The sequence below is a fragment of the Vulpes vulpes genome, chromosome 3, assembly GCF_048418805.1.
Source record: "Vulpes vulpes isolate BD-2025 chromosome 3, VulVul3, whole genome shotgun sequence".
Taxonomy (NCBI): domain Eukaryota; kingdom Metazoa; phylum Chordata; class Mammalia; order Carnivora; family Canidae; genus Vulpes; species Vulpes vulpes.
In genome coordinates, this window is record NC_132782.1 from 140,068,923 (window position 1) to 140,074,922 (window position 6,000).

A 6,000-nucleotide genomic window follows, 5' to 3' on the forward strand; every position below is an offset into this window, starting at 1 on the left:
CCTTTATCTTGGCCACCCAGCAACAACCCCCATGGCTCTGCCATAGTGCAAGCCATTATGATCTTAGTATTTGTTGAAAAAGAACTTGTAGGCCTTGACAAGTGGAATACCAATAAACAGAAAAATAGAGGGTTCATCCAGGAGATGAATGAAAAAGCAAATCTATTCACCAAACATAGTAGTGGGAAGGTAGAGTCCAGAAACTGGAAATGCATGTAGTATTTATGAATCACAGGTCACAAGCAGTATAGAGATATACGGATATGGGGAGAGAGGGGGAAAGCCTCAGGACTCAGACAAAGGAAGAAAAGATATTATGCAGCCCGTTCCCTACACCAAGACAACATGTGGCAAAGGCAATCATTTTAAATTTAAATAAGGCTCAAATTTTAAAGCGCTCTGCTTGCTTTTTTATGCTGCTAAACGTGGAGACTCAAGATAGAAACTTTTTAAAATTTTGTTTTTACTTCTTTAATTTCTTAGGAAATACCTTGACAATCCTTTTTAGTTGTGAAGGACGAAGTTGTCATGGTCAGAAAGCTTATTATTTTTCTGTATAAAAGAGGAACATAAGCTTTTTGAGCTGTCTTCCGGAAGCTCCATAAAGAAGTTGAAGGAATCCCAGAGAAACAAAGTGGTAGGAGAAATGGTATCTTAAAACAGGGAAGAGCAAAGCCCCAAAGATGGGGGCTGTAAAGTAGGGGGATGGTGTAGTAAACATTCGTTTGTTTTGCATGCTCAACATCCCATCTCTCTTTTATCTGTTAGTGTCCCCTACATGGCACAGGATCCTAATGGTGTCCTTTAGAAAGAATCTTCCATTCTCTCCACCTCTTCCTGCCACTGCTGCTACTACTCCTACTATCACTAATACTAGTAATAGTACACACACACCACATCGACACCAAACATAATGGCAAGTAAGTGGCCCAAACTGAAATTTGATATATAAACATCATTACACTTAATTCCTGGTAACCTACCTCATACCCAAATGCCTCCAGATGCCTCTCCCTTCCTCACCGCCCCCCCCCAATTTTTTAAATGGCTGCATGTTTTTTTTCTTTTATAAAAAACAAGATTCCAATCTAAATTGCACATGATATCTTACTGTCCTCCTGCAACCAGGAAGTCATCTGAAGGGTGACATATTTTCATCAATGAATATTCTCTTCCCCCAACACTTTTTTCCAACTGTGTTATCACTTATTGATGGTCCTTGGTATGTACATTTTAAAAGATGTCTCTCTGGTTTTATTTTGTGTTCATTTAACATTGATTATTTTCCATGTTCTGTCCAAAAGTCTGGACATAATAGAGCATGTCTAATAGAGTACGCTGATTTTTCTTTAGAAAAACAGCTCTACAGACTTTTTATGAGTCATCGGAAAGCTCCTTCTCTCAGATCACTTATATTTTTAATTTCAATCTTGTTTAATTCGAGAAAATATCTTGACATTTTGTTAGAAAACATACTGTTTTCCTGGGATATCAAAAAATTAAATTTCAGCTTTATTTGCCAATTGAAGAAACAGGAGAACATGCCCAAATTTCCTTTTATAGGTTCCTAAGATTTGAGGACTCTATTTGCATGAAGCTCTAGTTAAATCTACAGCAGTTCTGAGCACAGAGGGGAATGTAATGTGATCAGAGACTTGGGTCCTACATTTTTTGGCACATGCATGTCAATCAAAATCAAAACAAAAGAAAAATTCCTAATAATTTTAACATTTAGCATAAAAAAAGTCACATGGAAAAGGCTATGCATAACTTATCCAATGATGATTAGACTATGAACTGTACATGCTTTAATTATTACTCTCAAAGCTTCATCAAATAAAATTATTTCAATAGAAATCATATCTTCCCTGCCTGTAACTTATTTTTTCGGACACAATACCTCTATTTTGTCATTTTTAACACCAGTTAAAAAGTGTAACTTTCACAAAGAACATAATTCCTAATATGCCACAGTGCATGAAGTCTGTTAAAATGATTATCACTTCATGAATTACACATATATTCTTGCAGTGGGTCTCCTTGCCTCTATTCTCTTACGAACCTACTCTCTTCCTAATGAATCTTTTAAAGACACTAGTTCCACATTTTATACCATTGCAGGAAAACATCCAATAGCTTATCATTGTTTATAGAATCAAGCTTAAATTTAACATTGGGACAACTTAGTCCTTTTTATCTCACCTCTTTTCTCTAATCTCACTTTTCCTTATTCCTACCAAAATGTCCTAATCCTCACTTAGGACACTTTACCACATGCACAGGCAGATGTACCTAGAAACTCACGAACTTGAAACTTCGGGACTTCTTGCTTCTGCGGGAACCTGAAGGGGCCTGACCTAACTCTGTTTTCATAATTTTACTTATTTTGTTTTCCCTGAAGAGACCTTCACAAAGAACTTGAACTTCTCCGGACCATATGTTAAACACATTAATTCCATTGTCTTGTTTGAACAGAGCACCCCTAGATTTTCATGCCTTCCTCTTCCTTCTGCTTTTCACTCTCGACATTTAAATCTCCTCTTCAAGGCTCAAATCAATTCTTGTTTCCTAACATGAAACATCTCACAGCTACTAGGACCTTCTGGCACTATTCTTTTATATTTCTCCTTTTTCTCACATTTTAAAATAATGTGTTACCATCTTGCTTTTTGTGTGCTCTTGTAAGCCATCTGAAATGCATTTGGAACATGGATAGTATATGTATATACATATCTACACACATAGATTAATAGTTTTCACAACTCCAACTAGGAATTTTGCCTATACTATGTACTTGGTTATTTTGTACTACAATGCCTTTTTGTTCTCTAGACAAGATAGATAGATAGATGATAGATAGATAGATAGATAGATAGATGATAGATATTTTATTCTAGCCCAGGTAGTACATAAGAATTCTTAAACTAGTGCTAAATAATCCACATGGTATTGGATATGCCATGAATATTCATTTTCTCACAAATTTTTAGTACGTACCAGCTACATGGTAGGTAATATACTTGGCTATAGTTTGATAATGACTACAAATAATGAACAGACATGAATCAGTGTATTAAGTGCTATCATGGGAGAGTCACACCTTTATTGAAAGAGCACTGGACTTCATTTCCTGGTTATACAGGGATAGAAGGGAGCCACACAATGGGATTACACAGAGAGTATCACGTTGTCCATGTTTTCCATAGGTTTTGTTTTTGTTTTGTTTTTTTTCCAGTTTGAACCCCATCCTAGAGGAATTCCTCTTGTGAAATGATTAAGAAATACCTTCCTTCCCTACTCTGAGGACTGTGAACCTGAAGGAAGGAAAGAAGTGGCCTATTGACAGAAGACTGCTACAGAGAAAAGGCAGCCACCAAGCTTTAGATCACAGAGAAGGAGAGCTGTTTTGTCTCAACTTTAACAAGTACAATGGGGAAAAGAGAAGAATTATATTGATTCATTGATTTCATACTTATGTTTGCTTGTTGTTTGGTTTGATTTTTGTTTCTGTGGAGACTGGCCATTTAAAATTTGCTGGTAGTATTTGCTTTCTGATGGTAAAGATACCAATTTAATATTAGAAAAGATTTTTTTTTTTTTTAAGAAATCAGTAAGTGGGCCTTTTAAGTCTCAAAAATGTAAGGCAAATATCCATTCATGGTTCTTGGAGAAAAGTGTGGTGGCACTACCATGAGAACATAGATACTGTAGATATAAGTATTAACTATTCTGTTTAGTTAAAAAATGTTTGGCCAGATCTGTACCATTATTAAGAGAAAGAATACACATTCCATTCAGAGGATATAACCAAATACCTAGTCAAATCAGGGGTGTGGCACACCTAGATTATTTCCAAGTTCTCTCCTTCAGGAAGGAACACTGGCATCTCTTGGCATTGTTCCCACTCTGAAGTTTCATGTGAAGAAATACTTGAAGGAAAGATATACATCTCTGTCTAGTCAAAAATCTATGCTTTAGTTCTGCTAAGACACTGTGCTGGGTCACAGATAAATGGGGTGGGGAGGGGAGGGGAAGGAGACTTCATTTGGGACTGAAATAGTTAGCTCAGAGCCTGAACTCAGAATCATGGAGACATTTGGACATTTTCATCAATGAGAGTTAGGTAGGGTTGCTACTTCTGAAAATCTGCTGCGTACTAGGTCCACATCTAAAGGTTGGTTTGGGGCCACTGAGCCTAAGAATAACTACTTCTAGGGGGGTCTAATTTTGGTCTTCACTGTACTTCTGTTGACTCAAATCATTTTTGTTAAGCACAGCATACTGGCTTGAACTATGCTTTCAGATTTTAAAGATGGGGTCTAAACTCACACTTAGACTAAATTTTTATAAAGTTTGAAGAACGGTGAAAAGACAATAACAAAATAATGATAATATGAAGTGCTCTGAAATATGTAAATTTCAGAAAAACAATGGCTAATAAAGATGACAGTGACCCCAAGATAAACGTGTAGAACATGTAAAGTATTTCTAAGGGATCCAATAAGAGGGGCTTGGACTTCCTCAACATGTAGGATGAAATCCCCAGACCATAGTTTATTTTTTTTTTTTTTAAGATTTTATTTATTTCTTTATGAGAGACACACAGAGAGAGAGAGACAGAGAGAGAAGCAGGCTCCATGCATGGAGGCCAATGTGGAATTCCATCCCAGGTCTCCAGGATCATGCCCTAAGCTGGAAGCAGCGCTAAACCACTGAGCCACCTGGGCTGTCCCATAGTTTGACTATTAATGGCAGATTGACTTGTTTTGGAGTCAGAGGCTATCTGATAGCATATCAACTTCCCAATAATTGACTCATTTATCTTCTTGTTAATAAAAAGGACCAGGATGCCTGGGTGACTTAGTCAGTTGACTCTTGGTTTCAGCTCAGGTCATTGACTCACAGGTCATGAGATCAAGCCCCAGCTTGTGAGATCAAGCCCCAAGTCTGAGTCCAACTCCTTGCTCAGTGGGGAATAGGTTTGAAAGATTCTCTTCCCCAACCCCTCCCCACCTCAATGAAATAAATCTTTAAAAAAGCACACAAAAAAAACCCCACAAAAATAAATTAATTAAAAGGATCATAAAGAAAGAAATAAAATGATCTATGCTTATCTTATGTGATGTTTAATCCTATATATCAACTTGGCTGGGCCACAATGCCTAGATATTTAATCAAATGTTATTCTTGATGTTTCTGTGAGACTGTTTCTGGATGAGATTAACATTTAAATCAGTGGACTCTGAGTAAAGCAGATTGCTCTCCATAATGCAGGTGGCTCCTATCCAATCAGTTGACGACCTTAATTGAACAAAGATCTACCTCCCCTAAGCAAGAAGGAATTCTGCTAGCAGATTGCTCTTTGGGCTTAAACTGAAATATTGGCTCTTCCCTGGATCTCCAGTCTGCTGGCTTACCCTGCAGATTTTGGATTTTCCAGCTTCCATAATCACATGCATCAATTCCTTAAAATAAATCTCTATTTATACAGGTCCTATTGATTCCTCTTCTCTGGAGAGCCCTGAATAATATGCCAAAGTTTGAAATTATGGTAGTTGTTAGCCCTGCTGCTAAATATTACTGTTTAATGTAAAATAAAGAATCATATATATTAAAACACCAAATTTAAATATACATTTTTATATAGTATTCTAATGTGATTAGTGCCTATTTGTGTATTTGTATAATATAATTCTTTAAAGCTGTAGACTTTATCAGATTAAGAAAAAAGATTTCCATGTCACAATAATGGCTACTAACTCCTGGCTTAACAGCATCAGAAAACCTGAGGGGTCCAGATCTCAGAAAGTAGGATCAGAAGAGTAAGAATAACAAACTGAACCAACTTTCTTCATGATGCATTTGTCAGTTTTTAAACTTCACAGGAAGAACATAAGAAACTAAGGATAGGGAAGCCCGGGTGGCTCGGCGGTTTAGCCCTGCCTTCGGCCCAGGGCCTGATCCTCGAGCCCAGGATCGAGTCCCATGTCGGGCTCCCTG

The 6,000-nt window shown here is 37.1% G+C and overlaps 1 long non-coding RNA gene across 1 annotated transcript in view; it reads left to right on the top strand.

Annotated features, from left to right (window-relative positions):
• LOC140598147 (uncharacterized) overlaps positions 1 to 3,619 on the top strand; it is a 55,168-nt gene extending 51,549 nt beyond the window's left edge. The window contains exon 3 of the long non-coding RNA XR_012000271.1: positions 3,236 to 3,619. This is a non-coding gene — a long non-coding RNA (uncharacterized lncRNA). The remainder of the gene's footprint in view (positions 1 to 3,235) is intronic.
• The last annotated feature ends 2,381 nt before the right edge of the window (positions 3,620 to 6,000 follow it).